General features: G+C 41.9%; 1 protein-coding gene across 9 annotated transcripts in view; it reads right to left on the bottom strand.

The window, feature by feature from the left end:
- The window catches only part of LOC309856922 (neuroligin-4, X-linked), a 304,846-nt gene that overhangs the window by 101,003 nt on the left and 186,325 nt on the right, over positions 1–17,518 (bottom strand). The window lies entirely within an intron of this gene.

The following is a 17,518-nucleotide window of genomic DNA, read 5'->3' as shown; positions in this document are numbered from 1 at the left end:
CCAATATAACCATATAACTCTCTTTTTAAATTTTATTTTCCCTTCAGGCTACCTGTAATTTTTTTTTTTCATTTTCTTTAAAAAATAAATACTTGGCAAGGGCTTTATAGAAAACTCCAAGACAAAGTTCTGACAGAGAGCCTATAAAGATGCTCTCAGTGTATAGTGTGCTATTGTGCCATATTTGCCACCAAAGTGCATTCTACCAAGAAATGGGAGCATAAATGCATGTCTTGGGCCTTTAACGTGTCGTCAACAAGTGCCTAAAGTCATAGGCACACATCATTGTGCCAACAGTCCTAGATATAGAGGGGTTCTTGGCTGATTCAGTTGGTAGAGCACACAGCTCTTGATCTTGAGGTTGTGAGTTCAAGCCCCACATTGGGTACAGAGCTTACTTAAAAAAGAGAGTCCCAGATATCATAAAGACTTTTGAGATGGTGAACCATGTCCATCTCTCTGCCAGAGAGCTTAGGTGTTCTCTGTCCTCCTAAGCAAGGTATATTTACCCTCTGACATTCCCTCTCAGAGGTCCTCAGCACCAGGAACAGCAGGTGGGGAAGGGTCCTTGCATGGTTCTCAAGGCCAGAGGTTGATAATGATGAGAAAATAAGTGATGGGAACAGGGCTACCTTCTTGTCCCACTGCTGTGTGGGGAAAGAAAAAGTCAGAGGCAAAAATTCCTAATAGTTTGAAACGCAACTGAATCCGGGAGGATAAGTCTTAGTAGAAGGCCGATAGTGAAAACCACCCACTTATCTAGAATCCCAAATTGCATGGCAACCCTGGGACAAGGCAAAGTGACATTTTGTCATTTGGCTGGACAGAATACTTGAGGATTTATGAAGAACCACACTAAGAAAAAGGAGAAAACCCAGGCCAAAACAGATTCTTAGATGACGTTCATCATTCTGAAAACAAGTTCCATGTACAAAGGATTTTATTTGAATCCCATGCTGTTTCGTCCACTTTTCGTCCACACAGGGCTTACCTGGGGCCTCGTAATGACATACGGTACGGCAATCAATTCATGACTAGCACATTTAACTTTCCCTTCTCTTTGTTAGAAGTCATGGTTTTTAACTGATTATAATATAAACAGAAATGAATGACAGGTTGACTACCCAAAGATAGGTTGAAATGTGCTTTCCCTTAAAGAGTCATCCCTGATTGAAAATAATCACTCAAGGGGCACCTGGGTGGCTCAGTGGGTTAAGCATCTTCCTTCGGCTCAGGTCATGATCTTAGGGTCCTGGGATCAAGCTCCATGTTGGGCTCCCTGCTCAGTGGAGAACCTACTTTTCCCTCTCCTTCTGGCCACTGCTGTGTCTCCTTGTGCTTTCTCTGTATCTCTCTGTCAAATAAATAAATAAAAATCTTCTTTATATATATATATATATATATATATATATATATATATATATGATATATATACATATATATCTAAATAAGATATATATATACATATATGTATGTATATTTACACACACATAAAAATAAAACAATCTCTTGAGATACCATCATACATTCAATTATTGCATACCAGTAAATATTTAAAATCATTACTTTAAAGGTGCCTGGGTGGGTCAGTTGAGCATCTGACTTTTGATTTTGGCTCAGGTCATGATCTCAGGGTCGTGAGATCGAGCTCCTTGTGGGAGCTCAGCACCGAGTCTGCTTGACATTCTCTCTCCTTCTACTACTCCCCCTGTTCTCTAAAGCAAATAAAACAAATCTTTAAAAAAAAAAAACTACAAAAAAAATCATGACTTTAGCAAGTGTAAAAAGCCAACAATGTATACAATTAAAGTTGATGAGCTGGTCTTGGTGATTCTCAAGAAGTTAGGGTAGGAGATGAACAATGTTAAATTCACATAACAATTTGTTCCTTTTTTTTTTTTTTTCTTTTTTTCAAACTCAGAGCAGTTTCCATTTCAATGTAAATGTCATGATTCCATAAAGTAAAGCCACACTTGCTAACAAAGTGGTGGGTGTGAAGACAAAATAAAATATGCATGTGTGAACCCAGGGCCCTGTTAAATGGCATGTTTGCAACAAGTGATTGTTGGATACTTACCTAAAGGGATGTGTAGAAACAGAGAGATGCATATAGATAAAAGTCTCTCATTCCTTCTATTAGTTTTTAAGATTTTCTTTATTTATTTGAGAGAGAGAGCACAAGCAGGGGGAGTGGCAGGCAGAGAGAGAGGGAGAAGTAGACTCTGTGCTGAGCTGGGAGCCTGATGCAGGACTCGATCCCAGGACCCTGGGATCATGACGTGAGCCAAAGGCAGATGCTTAACCCACTGAGCCACCCAAGCACCCCACATCTCTCATTTGTAGAGTTTGCAGTTTTAAAGAAATTTGTATAAATTAGGTGCTTACCTAGTCAAAAGCATAGGGATTCCATTAGCCACTCAAATTGAAAAAGGCCACGTTTGGCCTCATGATGAAATGCCTCTGGATGTAGCAGAAAGGGAAAAAGAGGTCCTTGGGGCCAGTTTCTTTCCTTCTTTTATATTATTGTTGTTGTTGTTGTTGTTGTTATTTGCATTTCAGGCTGTTGTGGTGTGTCTCGACCGGGTCTGTTTGGTTGCTGTTTGGTTTGTTTATATGTTCCTTTTAAGAGCTGCTCTCAAACTGGGCTCCTCTTAGGAAAGCATAAAGAGGGGAGGTCAGGGAGGACCTGAGCCAGCTTCAGAGTTTATTTTTCTGGTATTGTGCTCAAGTTCACAGAGCATAAAATTAACCACATTAAAATGGCCAACTCGGCGGAGCACTCGGGGTCCTCATTCAGCCGGAGTCAGCCCTGAGCTAAGGCACCTTCACCTGCTCTCTGAATAGGGTCTTCTGACCCTTTAGCTCTACACCTGAGTTTTTCCTCCATCACGTTTCTTCTCCCATTTGAAGTTCCATGGGGATTAGCCCTGAAGGGGCAATAACTGGGATTCTATGCCCGGTTATTCACATGGGGCAGAGAATGAAGGAAGGAAGCATCAGTGATAGTGGGAAGTATGGAGAAGGAGGGGCCAGTTATGGGCTGGGTCAGGAAGAGGCATCCAGGAGCACACACGGCAGGTGGAAGATGGGCGGGTAGGTGCAATCTTACCTGTGACATACAGGTAAGTGACTGGAGAGCCCCAATGCCCCTGTGTGGGTTGCTGACATCAGGTAAATGCTTCTCTGCTGGCTAGCCACAGCTGCTGCCAGGAGCCCAAGCGGTGGGTCCTGCTTGCTGTCGCATCCCCTAAGATGCTACCTGGTTCCGCTCTGTAATCCAGCAACCCAACATGTTACCCCACGGCTCAGTAAGCTTCCAGGACTCCAACATGCTCCCTACCAAATGAAAGGACTTCTGGATGACGGGGTGGTGGGTTGGGGCCTCTACCAAGTTCTGATCATAGCGTTTGTAGAATATGAACATCACAGATCTTGTTGTTGCCATGTCACTGTAAGCAATTACTCCTTTTAAGTTGCTAAAATCTCCATTTCGCAAGGAAGGATAGGAGAGTTCCCAAATTTGGACTTCAAAGTCTGGCCTCGGGATGAATTAAAAAAGGCAAGCACTGCTCGCTTCACATGCCAGGGATGATCTTTACCAGTTAAAATAAACAGAAATCCCACTGCCAGTTCAAGAACTCATAAATTCTAATCGTTAAGTATAAATCGTATTTGTACTGTTCATCTTGATGTGAAAGTGGGTAACAGTCTCGAAATTTATACTTTCACTGAGGCTAACATCACCCCCCCCCCCCCCGCCAACCAACAATGGATCTTAAAAATTCTCATCACAAGGGGCACCTGGGTGGCTCCCTCGGTTAAGCAACTGCCTCCAGCTCAGGTCAGGATCTCAGGATCCTGGGACTGAACCCCGTATGGGATTCCCTGCTCAGCAGAAAGTATGCGTCTTCCTCTACTCCTCCCTTTAGTCAGTCTTTCTATCTCAAATAAATAAAATATTTTAAAAATTTTCTGATCACAAGAAAAGAGAAATTGAAAGTGTATGAGGTGACAGATGTTAAAGGAACTCATGAGGTGATCATTTCATAATATATACACACATCAAACCATCATGCTGTACATGTAAAGCTGTTACAATGTATCACATTTGTGCTCCCACTATTGATACAATGTATTCTGCTGTGCACCCAAACCTGTTACAATGTGTGTTGATCTGTGTGCCTAGATGTGTTACCATGTATCATGTTGCAAACCTGAAGCTGTTACAATGTCCAGGTCAATTATATCCAAATAAGAGCGGGGGAAAAAAAATCTCTCAGAGTAAAGAGGTTCTCCATGTAAACTAATAAAGGAAGAAAGAACCTTAATGAACAGGGTAGTAGTATCAGAAGCTACTAAAATCTAAAGCACGATGCTCTGGTTTCACTTTCTAGGAAATAAAAAGTAAAGCTTAGGCATTCCCTATAATTAGGAATCCTATTTAATTACTTATTTTTTATTTTATTTTCACTGGCCAAATGCTCAGCTGGTGAAACAATAAGAAGATAACATTTTTTCAGGGGAAAAAAAAATCACCTCTCTATGAGTAGTGGGCTCAGATCTCACAGGGTTTAGGCATCTCTGCTCATGCTATCCTGCATCCAACCCACCATCTAAGTCAGATGCCCTCAGAGTACAGGTCCTTCCACTGGTGAAGGCCACATGTCATGCGTCAATCAGGCCCAGGGCACCAGCTCCTGCCCCAAGACTTGCCTATACTTGCATGTAAGGAACACCATCACCACTCACCTGTGCTGAAAACCAGACAAGAGTGTAAACTAACAGTAACCCAGGACAAGAGTGAAAATACAAAATAAAGAACATCATCTCATCAGTCCTGGGTTCAGGCACACCAGAGCTGCTCCCAAGGGCGATGTGTAAAGTGACTGATTTGAAAAGAAATCAGGAGGCATTATAAGAAGGCCACTGATTTCATTAAAAGTCTGCGAGTCACTTTAAAACTTCAGATGAATTCGAATAAGTCCCTTTTTAAAAGCCAGTATTAACCTTATATGTTAATTTTTAGGACCTGCATTTGGAAATGGTAAGTGGCCAACTTGCAATTCCCAGACAGGGCATTAAGGAACATTAGTAATTGGATTTTATCATAGAGAAATGGTGGAAAGAATATAGCATAGTAATAGTTTCACTTTATATTCATAGCTTTGGAATTTTAGACGAAAATGTGAGATAGAGCCCTACCCATCGCCAGAACAAAGGCGTGAATTTTATAGCTAATATGGAGAAAGATGCTTTTCCTGCTTTAAAAACGAGTGCGGAGGCTTTAAAGTTTCAGAAAACAAACTTCTTGATACTGAATAACTACATTTTTTTGAAAGCCAAGAGGACACAAGAAGGAAATGAAGTCACAGAAAGTTCTAGGTTCTTCAGTGAGGGTGGTGTAGTGAATGAAGGACCAGGCTTCATCCTGAGTCCAGTAACACCCCAACACATGCATGGAAACACTGGACACCCCTTGTGCCCACACTCCTGGAAACCACCATAATGACCTAATTGACACATTTAGGTACATGGGCTGCAGAGTGTCCTCCAAAAATTCATGCTTACTTGGAGCCTTCGAACGCCACCTTATTTGGAAATGGTTATTTACAGAAGTGATTTTTTAAGGATCTTGAGACAGAATCATCCTGGATTTAGGTGGGCCCTGAGTCCGATGATTGGTTTCTTGATAAGGAGAGGAGACATAGGAGAAGCCGCGTGAAGACAGAGGCAGAGGTGGGAAAGAAGCAGCCACAAGCCCAGGGATGCCCAGAGTTCCAGGAAGCTGTAAAAGGCAGGAAGGACCTTCCCTTGGAGCCTCGGGCAGGAGCCCAGTCCTGCCCTGTTGGATCTCAGCAGCCTTGCCTGGCCTGGATCTCAGACCTCTGGTCTCCAGAACAGGGAGAGAAGAAACTTCTGTTGTTTTAAGCCACCAAGTTTGTGGCGATTTGTTAAGGCAGCACTAGAAATCTAATACATTGAGATTAGGATCAGCTAAGAAACTTGCCGGCCATTTGCAAAACATTGAGACAGCCTTTGGAAAAAAAATCACAATTATTGTCTTGCCTACCATTATTGTTCAAAATACCATCGGAAAGAGCCAAAGAAAGAAAATATAACAGAGCTCTCCTGTTTCAGTTTGTTTTTATAATGATCAAAACCTGATAAAAATATAAAGATATGCAGATTTTTTAAAAAATTTAAATTTATATTCTTTTTTTAAAATTTTATTTATTTATTTGACCGAGGGAGACACGGTGAGAGAGGGAACACAAGCAGGGAGAGTGGGAGAAGGAGAAGCAGGGAGCCTGATTGGAGACTTGATCCCAGGACCCTGGGATCATGACCTGAGCTGAAGGCAGAGGCTTAACCCACTGAGCCACCCAGGCACTCCTAAAATGTTTTTTTTTTTTTAGCCATAGGTTTCAATTCAAGATCATGTGCACACCACAAGTATAAATTGCCTCGCTTTAAGCTAAGCCACATGTTATGAAGATCAATCCTGAACTCACAACACCCGCGTAAGTAGATGTTTCGAGGAAAAGGGAACTTTTCAGTATCTGTTGAAAAGAAACAGCTGCCAAACATCAGAAGTGGAAATAAATACAGTTTACGTAAAATTAAGCATTCACGGATTCTGACAACCAGGAGTTCACCCCCGTACTGCAATTAAAAAAAAAAAAAAAAAGTTCGAGCAAATACATTCTCTCCTTTGTTAATTAGCTTCCACTTTGCAATGTAGAGTCAAACACACCATGGCTGCTTATCCTCCAGAAGGTGTTGATTATCTGGTAGACACTCCGAAGACAAAAGACAATGTGAGCTATGACCCCAGCCCTCCCAGAGCTTAGAAATCGGTTACAGGAAGTAAACATTAGTCACAGGAAGAAACAAAGCCACATACACCAGAGTGTGAATTTCACGGTTCAAAATTAATTGAGGGACAGGGAACAGGATGCCAGGGTGACCCTCTGTTCCCAGAGAGGGGAAATATCTCAAAGCAGGTGGTTCTCCCTCTTGTTGATGTCTGCCTCCCTGCTCTTCTTCATGAGGGGACACCGAGCAGGGACGGGCAGAGGCCAAGTGCACAGCTCACACCCTACAGGGCCCAGTACAGACCCCCAGACAAAAAGGACATCGGTCCAAAACATCAACGGTGCTGATCCAAGAGCTCAGAAACAGGACATCCCTGATAGGCCAGCGGAAGAGGTCATGTCCTTCCCCAGGATGCAAGATTAAGGGAAATAGGTCTACTCTATGGATAAATGGAAACAAAATATAACAAACTTGGGCACTGGTATGAACATCAGGAAACGGAAGCCAACCCAGCACTCTTCTGTGCGTGGCACTCGATCATACTGTATGACACCGTGCATTTCATGAGATGCATCTGGTCTTTATTTTTTCCTCAAGGCAATAAAAATGTTACGTGCTTGGGGAATTTTTTGTCTCTTCTGTTCACCACGCCATTCCCAGTGGAAGTCACCGTGTGGAAAACAGCAGAACCTGAGAATGTATTTAAGGAATGAAAGAATGAATGAATGAAATCCACTATTGTCTTTTTCTTGGCAAAGCTATCTTTGTAGAAACGAGTATGTTATCACTTTCACCCTCTCTCTCATTTTTTTTGTTTTTTTTTTTAATAATTTAAATTCAAGGCTATCTCTATAACACCTTGTGAATTTTGCATGCCATTCCCAGCTGAAGGATGACTTGTCCACTTTTCTTGATAGTTTCAGAGAGTTTTATGGCTCATGGTCCGTGAATAAATCCTCGCTGCAATTTGGTCAATGCTGGTCTTCCCCTGATAGATGTAACAACCTCTGCCTCATTCACAAATTTAAATTTCCAAGCCTCCAAAATCGGGATCAAATCCCCCATCATGGTAACACTTGTCGAAAGGAGCATGAAAATCTGTAGACCTTTGGAGAGTGGTCTATGCTAGCTATACTTCCCTATTTCTTGCATCTGTACACCAGAGGAGGGCAATGATTAGACAAGGATGACATGGCGTGGGGCGCCATAGGGGTTCTGCCCTGGGTGGGCTGACGAGATAGCACTGGGCTTGCATGATGAAGGGATGGCAGGGGGTTACGCTGTTTGGGCAACGACAAGGAGTCATTCTCTAGAGCTGTGCCTATGTGAAGGCGAGCACCCAAATTTTCAGATCTGTAAGGTGTAACAGAGACCCACAAAGGTGAGTGAAAGTTTCCCCTTTTGTGGTCAATGTTTCAAGTCATATGGAACCTGTTCCATTGAAAGTGCTGGTTTTGCAATTTCTGGTAGAACGATGGTGTGGGTGGGTATGAAGATGGACGTGAAACGTGTAGGGACAATGTCGTGTGAGATATGGTTGGAAGAGCCATCACCCTCCTAGTGTGTGCCTTCCATGTGGATGTCTGACGGCAAATGAGCTCCAAAGATGGTTGACAAAAATCTGAACAGAACGAGCCAAGAAAGTGAATTAGTAACGGGGGGGGGAAAAAAAAAAGTTCCTCCAAGAAAATCCCAGGCCCAGATGGCTTCACTGGTGAATCCTAGCAATTGTTTAAAGGAGCATTAACACCAACCCTTCACACTCGCTTGGAAACCATGGAAGCGAAGGGGACACTTCCCACTCATTCTGTGGGGAAACTAGTCCCGCTACCAGAAGCTGACGAATGCATCACCAGAACACAGATCTACGGATTCGTCTTTTTTTATGAATAGAGATGTGAAGTCCTCGAGAAAAAAATACTAGCAAACCAAATCCAGCAACATTTGCAAAGGATTATTCACTGGGGCCAAGCGAGATTTATCCCAAGAGACTCGTTTCGTTTAATATTCAAAAACGGCTTCATGTGATGTATTGTGTCCTTAGAAAACAGGACAAGAATCACATGTTGATCATTTAAAACACTGAGTCAAAATGGAGCGCATTGAGAATAAGACGTAAGGCGATACAACTCTTAGGGAAAAATACAGAAGTAACTTGGCATCCCCTTGGCTCAGGCAGACTCTTTATTCAGAGGACAAAAAGCAAAAGCAAACAAAAGGAAAAAACCACATAGATGGAAGTGCCTCACAATTACAACACATTTGTGTTTGAAAAGGTCTCAGCACAAAAGTGAGAGAAAACACAAAATGGAAACATGTATTTGCAAAACCTATATCTGATAAGAAACATGTATCTAAATTAAAAAGTAACCTTTAACAACTCGATAAAAGCTAAACAAAAATGGGCAAAGGATCTGAGCAGACATTTCTCCAAGGGACATACATGGCCCGTGAGAACGTGAAAGGATGCTTGATGTCTTTAGGTTTTGGGATAAATACACATCAAATATGATACCACTTTATACCCACTAGGATGACTATAGTCAAAAAGACAGATGAGAATGAGCGTGTTCGTGAGTGAGTGGAGAGACTGGAGCTTTACGTTGGTATAATTGCAGCCACTTTCAAAAAGAAATTGGAAATTATTCAGATAGAGTAATCCAATGATCTTAGGCATGTACACAAGAAAGACACAGATGTATATGCAGGCAAAAACTTGTACGTGAATAAACAATAGCTAATATCCAAAAAAGTGGGGAGAACCCAAATGCCCATCAAAAGATGGATGGATACCCCAAACGCGTAACAGCCATACAGTGAATTATTCTTTGGCATTAAGACATGACAAAGTCCTGACACGTTACAAGCTATGACATGCATGAACACTGAAGACATTCTGCCCCGTGGAAGGAGTCAGATGTGGAGACCACACGGTGTGTGACTCCATTTAACAGGAAAATGTCTAGGACAGGCAAAGGCATAGAGATGGGATATTAGGGATGGTCTAAGTCTTTGGGGGTTGGGAGGGATAGGTGCTGGGTTTGTTTTTGGGTGGGGGGTGATAATGTTCAAAACTTAGGTGGGGTTGGTAGTGATGCCTCTCTCTGAACATACAGAAGGCCACTGAATTGCATGCTTTAAAGGTGCATCTGGCCTAGAAAGTGCTTTAAAGAAAGGACACAGAGATGTTACAAGGGCAGACAAGACCAGTGGGTCACTTACAAGAAGATTAAGAAGATGAGGATGTGTGAGACCCATGAGAAGTGTTTGGAGGGCCCTTGGAAATCCTTACGATGTCTGAGTGGTTCTCCACAGCTCAGTTTTGAAGAAATAGGATTGAAAAGAGGAAGTGGGTTAACGACAAGATGGGGGAATGAAACACACAGTAGAACTTTAAAAATCAAGAGCATAGAAAAACGAGGAGGAGTAAGAAAGTAGGTACCATTCACCCAGGATGCTTTTTTGGGTAGATGGGACTACCGCACATCCTCTTCACGAAGAAGTACTGTAGAAAAGCTTGAGTGATATTCCTAACGGAGGTCATTTGATGCTTAGGAGGGGCACAGACAGAGCAATGAGGGGGAAAGATATTCAAAGGTGCAGAATACAAAAGAGAGCAATGAGGTCATCTAAACCGTTATCAGGGTATTTTAGTACAGAGACAGAGGGTCACTTTGAAAGATGGGAATCATTCCTCTGTCCAAACTGGAAATATTACCTTATTGCAAAAACTGTTCTGTTGATTCTCGTACAAGTCTTAGTTATATCAGGTAGAACTGATGGTGTTCCTCTGGGAGATCAGGTCATACATCTGCCTATAACAAAATGTGTGTTTTTATAGTGCATTTACACTACCCACCTGCTCATGGCTGAACCCATTTCATGGGACACAGCTTTCCCTCCATAACATCTGAACCTATAATAACAGCCATTGTACTGAATGCAGTGAAAGTCAGTGCGTATCATCCTGAATCAATAACAGAATCACCAGAGCCTTGCAATTGATTTACCTACAAAAGACTTTAGCTCTTGCACATCCAACACCAAAGGATGGTTGCATGGGAAGTTCTAAAATATATCCATTTTTTTTTATAGTGGGCATTGCACACTTCATCCCAAATAGCTGCTCTCTTTCTAAATAAGGAATATACTACTTTAAGTGTTAGATGCAACATCCCCAATCAATAATATCACAATGTAACATTGTTGTACATGTAAAAATGTAATTTTATTTGAGAAATGCATTTATATTCCTATGTGCACAAGGTCGCTGCCGTATCTCAGTGACATTTTATTCTCCCTAAGAAATTCCCCATGAATTTGCACCGTGCAACCACGTGACCTTAAACAACTCAAGACGACCGGCAGTTCATACACTTGGTGAGAAGAGAAATGAAGAAAACATGCAAAAGAAAAAAAGGGGGCTTGTCTTCGTATTAATAATCTGAAGAGACTCTGGTCCAAATGCAAACGTTCCCAGGAAAGGACAGTTTTGAAGGTATAGCCCGTGTGATTACTAACTCAAGCTTAAATGATGCTCTCCAACTAGTTAACGGGAAATTTTGTATTAACCGATTCTCCAATTAGGTGTGTCCCAACATTATGATTTCCAAAAATGGCGATGCCCATACAAAGAAAATGTCCCCTTCCTTTAGGAAATTCTGAATCATTCATAAGGGATCAAGGAGATTCTCCACAGTGTGGCATACGTGTGTCAAGGGTTTCATGCACTTGAGATTTAAAGTCTTGGGTTTTAACTTCTCCCCACCATGACTTTCTCCACCCCAAAAACATCATTTCATATCCCTGGGGATCTCCACTTGCTACAGACACGGATGTCTGTCGCCTCTGGACAGGAGAGAGCCTCTTTGCTTTGCTGTTCATGTCCACATATCCATGAAGGCACCTTCCCCATGACAGGGTCTTCACCCCAATGCATTGGTTTCCATGTTCCCAAGCTCCTCCGAAGTCCCAAACACAAGGATTTTAATCCTGAACGATGCCTCTTACTTGCTGAATACACGCAATCAATGCAGTGGGCATTTTCAGCCACCAGGAGGCAGAAGAGGAATGTCCAAGCCAAAGACCACCAAGGACAGAGCTAGACCATGAACCTCTCCATTCCTGGAGCTCACCTTCCACACCAGCAACAACAAAGACCAGATTAGGTGTTTCCAAGTGATTATTAAATGCACAGAAACCTACTGATGAAGAAGACGTTGGATGCAACACATTTTTGGCAAAAACATTTCTTTTTTTTTTTCTTTTGTGCAAGGCCAATGCTGTCTTGTGCAATGTATGCGTGTTAGGACTGATATCTGGAGAGTAGAACCCCCGTGTCACCTTCCAGCCCATCTTAGAGACCAGTGCAGCAGGGGAGACGCAGAGCTTGTTCTCAGAAGGGGCTGCTCCCCTTTGGGGCCCACCACACGGAGGATATTACCCTAACGGTTCCCATACTTTCCACCACCAACTTCCAAAATTCTGGTTTTGCACAGTTCCTCTTGCCTCTGGATCCCATTCCCTGCCATTTCTCCCATAGTCCTTGACTTCTCTACTACTGTTTACGTTTCCCTAAATGCAACACATCACCTCTCCGCTCTAGCCATTGAACTTTTAACTGCATTTTAAATGCAACTCTTGGGGCGCCTGAATGGCTCAGTGGGTTAAGCGACTGCCTTTGGCTCAGGTTATGATCTCAGGGTCCTGGGATGGAGCCCCATGTTGGGCTCCCTGCTCAGCGGGAAGTCTGTTTCTCCCTCTGTCTCTGCCTCCTCTCTTCTGTTCATGTTTGTTCCATCTAGGTTGAAATACATAAATAAAATCTTTAAAATAAAAGATAAGTAAAACAAGTGCAAAATAAAATAAAATCTTTAAAAGAGGAAAAATAAATTAAAAATAAAATAAAATAAGAAAAAATAAAATAAAAAAATTAAGAAAAATAAATAAATTTATTAAAAATTAAATAAGGGCAACCCTTCCCGTGGGAAATCACATTGGGGCAAACCTGCAAGGAAGCGTAATGAGAGTTAGGAGGGTAATGTTAAGACGGGCAGATCCTTGAAGGAGGAAATTGTGTTTTTCCTTGTATCTATGCAGTTACATGAAACTCTTGTTTTGATCAATAAGATGGGTTCCCTTTGCAGTTGAAAAAAAAATCCTTAATAAGACATAGAAACAATGACAAGACAACAAAGCGTCTAAACAATAAAGCACGGCCATTGGCAAATAGCCAGCAACATCTTTAACTTCCAAAGAAAGAGGGACGGACAGATGGTCTGCAGAGCACCTTGACGGTCTGTGTGCATAAAGTTATCATAGGGACCCACCAGGCTATTGTGGAGGCAAAATGTTCACACATGATGTACACAATGTGCAATTCACATCATAGCTATTTACAGGAATTGGTGAGTCCTGTATCCCAATGATTCCCAGACTCCTTTTATGGAATCTGACATGGAACACCAACATACCAAGTGCATTAGAGCAAGACTTTGACCGACCTCAAAGAGCCATCTCCAAATGCCGCCGCCCACCCTTGATGTCAGATAGAAACCAAGACCCCACCAAGGAGACCAGAACTGCAAAAGGGAACACACCATTGCAATATGCATATGGTTTTCAACGCCGTGTGAATTTTAATCCCTTTTTCCTTTGCCAGTAGACCACCTGTATTTCCAACCATCTCTGTGTCCTAGTCAAAGTCATGGCGTCACCGCACCTAAGCGAACGTATGCCATTACTGGCCCTAAAGACAACTTCATACCCCCTACAGAACCTGCCCTGAGACAGAAATTTCAGAATAGCTACTGGCACCTGAAGAAACAAGCGGGGGTCTCTGGTACTTTCTTTTTGAATCCTGGAAAAAAGTCAGTTATATAAATCCATGGGCAACATTTTCTATTGCTGTCACTGGAACACCTTGATAATGAATGACCGAATGGTAACCCACCAGGAGGCGTCCCGATCACCTCCTGGCTTTTGTTTCTTTGTAAGTACAGTAAGCAAACCCCCCGCAAGGAGGTTTGCAAGCAGTAAGTGAACGGCTCCAGCCACCCAGGGCCGTCCACACCGCAGGCTCTCCCGGAGTTTGCTGCCGATGCAGAGTGGTCGGAACGTTCTGAAGCAAAAATCATTGAAAGCATGCAAGAGGCATGACACGGCAGGGTAACCAACAAGGTCGTCAGTCCGTGGGAGGTAAACTGAAGCAGATATGTGGATGGAGGGAGAATTCACCCACTCAAGATGTAACGGCAAATGGAAGACAAGGAGGGAAAAGAGAAGCAAGAGGCATCTATAGATAAATTCCAGATACTTCTATCCGAAAGCATGAGAGAGGACATTTCTCTTTTCTACTGAAGATCTTCGGACACTTGTCATTTAAATAAATAAATAAATAAATAAGAGGTCGATTGGATAGAACTCAAGAGTTGGATACCTACGCCTTCCCAGTGACCAAAGTGTACAGAAGAACCAAGAGGAAATATGTTTATAAAAGATCAGCTTCGTTGAAAATAAATGGAACATCAGCTCGATCCCTAGGCTTGATGTAGGCATAATTAATTATTTTATAGCTATGAGGGTACATCACAGCTAGACTGGGATGATCCTGGTTTATGAACCGCACGTTCACCGCTCTCAACCGTCCCAGACGAGCCGGTCAGTTGTAGGGTTGATGACCAGCAGGACTGTGTCACACGGTTCTGATTAAAGAAAACATTCCTATTTCAAAAAGCAAGTGTGTTGCCTCCTGTTTCTAAGACAAGGGTCTTATAATCATCATTACTTTTCTTTTGATTAAGGCTCAGTTTAGAAGATGGTATTTTGCAGTTATTAGCGATTACAAATCTGGGCATTTGCCTCTGCTTCTGGGGGTGAACAATGATATTCATAGGGTGTCCAGTCATGTTAATAAGAATGAAAATTACAAAGGGATGCAGTGTCCTGGGTGCTGGGTGTAGGCTGTGAAACTGCCCACAATCACCTTGCAAGGCAGAGAACACTACAACGTTCTACAGAAATTCTGATGAAATTTGCTGCCTTTCTGAAGATCACAGCTCAGACTTCTGAGTGAAGTCTGAGCTCACTTCTGCCTCATTCTGAAATCTATGTTAACTCCATGCACCAGCCCCTGCTTGTACCCCAGAACTCCTCTTGTTTGAACCCTCTCTTTGGGGTGGGAAAACAGCATTAGTTACACCATAAAAAATAATGGTATCCAACAGCATCTTTCCATTTCTTCGACAGGAAAAGAGCATTTATGCACTAACGATGTTTTAAAGAAGAAACACAATATTTCAACATTCTGCTCAAAACATATCGACTCATCTCAAAAGCACTAATTAGGACGTCCGTCACCACGTGGGTTGAGCGGTCTTATTTGATCATCGTTTTAAATATCTGGATCCCCGTAGTTTAAAAATAATTCTCAAGACTGAAAAGAGGGACTTCCTTAAAGCTAACGTGTGTGCCGGGGACAGTTTTCAAGACGATCAGAGCTCTAGCGGGATCCGTGTGATGGAGATCAACTAAGTCACATTTAAGAATCTCTACGGCCCGTGTATAATCAGCAAAGTTGGCACACTTCACCCCAGCAAATAAAAGGGCGTCTGTGGTGTTCTTAGGGCCTCCACAGTAGCTCATTCGTGGAATGTAAATAGACTGGCATAGAAATTCTAAATTGATTCTTTGATTTCTCAGTCACCCATTACAGCTCTGTTATGTACCGTGATTTCTTTCTTTCTTTTTTTTTTTTTTTTTTAACCCTCCGTTGCCAAATTTTTCAATGGGAAAGATTCAAATTTCGAAAGATTTCAAATTTGAAAAAAAATGTCAAAAGATTTCAAATTCGAAAAAACTTCAAATTTTTCAATGGGAAAGATGCTAAAAGCAAACTCCTTTTCTTAAATTATATATATATGTGTATATATATACATATATATATAATTCATATGCATAATCCCTATAGCATTTTCTTAAATTATATATATATATGTATACATGTACATATATTTATTTATGTGTTTGTGTGTGTGGGTGTGTTTGTGTGACTCACCCTCATAGCATTTTCCAGATCTGCACATTATTTTACAAACTGGCCCAATTCATCAGAGATCTTCATGTCAAGATGCATACTACAGCTTGGCTTGACATGGGGAAAATCAATTTCCCTTGAAATCTAACCTTTTAAGGGAACATCACCACATCACGCAGGCAAGAGAACATTTTGGTACTGCAAGTAGCAAGAACTTGTGCAACGTCCGTTGTTTCATTCAGAAAACAGACCCCGGAGCTCCTCCTTGGTGGGATGATATTACACGGGGCCCCACACACTGCCCTCTTTGAAAAGGCTCTGCCCTGGGCTCCAACGCTGTTGTTTCCTCTCTCCACCTCTTTGTTAGAATGGACCCTTTTGTTAAAGATCAAGAAACACGATTTCCTGTTGCAAGCACTAGTAGCCAGAGGGGCTAGCCAGAAGCTGCTGGAAAAGACACACACACACAGACACACACACACACACACACAATCAGTGCTACATGAGATTAACTAAAATGATTCTACCAAGATCTGGCTCATAAGACCTCTGAAAAATGAAGAAATAAAATCACAAAATGTGTGGACTCTTGAAGCTAATGCTTTTTATTTCCTTTAAAGGAAACAAAACAAAACAAAACACACAAAAAAACAACAACAAGGAGGAATTTCGAAGGCTTTCTCCATGCTCCAAAAGGCACAACTTTGCAAAACATCTGTGGGCGACTTGTATTTCTAAATTAGAAATGCAATTCTACCCGTCACCCCGCTCCAGGGGTCTGCAACAGGTGAATATTCCACATGTAAATGAAAAAAAAAATGTTCAAAATAAAATTAAAACATCAAGGCGAAAACAAAATACTCTTGCTAATTTTGCCCATTTGGAGAGAATGTTCTCATCTGTAATTTTTGTTTCAAAAGCTTCACTGTGTCCTTTTTTTTTTTTAATTTTACTGTAAACCACACTGCACTGTGATATCCACGTTTCCCTCTGTAGAATCACACTGCGAAAGACTCAATTTCCAACACCACGTTTATGTACTGTTGTCTTGAGAACATTTTTACCCACCCCTAGGAATATCAGTCATAAAACATACAACAAGCAGACAAAATTGCCAAAGAATGTAAATCTGAAAATATCACCCCCTACCAAATACGTATTTTTTCTAAGCTCTCCACTGGGGAAAAATGAAGGAAGCATCAGAAAATGGAAAGCTACCTACCCTGCTGAATTTCCATGAACATAGCCAGTGTCCTTTTATGGTAAATCATAAACTATTGCAAAAATTCAACCAAGAGCTGAGCTCCATTGTGTGCAAACACAACGGTCCTTGTGACCTCACAGCAGGGGCCCAACACACACAGAAGATAATCAGTTAAGGAATTAGGTGACAAGTTTTCCAACATAGGAGAAGCTAAGTAACACACCTACGTAACCACAGAAGAAAGTCCATGTCTACGGCCATCACCACCTGTTACCAAAGGCTCACCATCCACAAAGGTGTCCACTCTACAGAGCTGCGTGGCTTCCGTGGTATTCTCACAACCCAATGAAAGAAGAGCACCTTAAATAGTTTCCTTTTACTTTGGTGACCTTGGAGCCTGCCATTGTCTGAGGAAGGACAGACAATGTAGTTCAAGAGTTCAACAACACCAAGCTAAAAAGGCA

Source organism: Mustela nivalis, assembly GCF_964662115.1.
Source record: "Mustela nivalis genome assembly, chromosome: Y".
Lineage (NCBI taxonomy): Eukaryota > Metazoa > Chordata > Mammalia > Carnivora > Mustelidae > Mustela > Mustela nivalis.
Note: the sequence above shows the minus strand (reverse complement) of the source record. Positions and strands in the feature narration are given on the sequence as shown.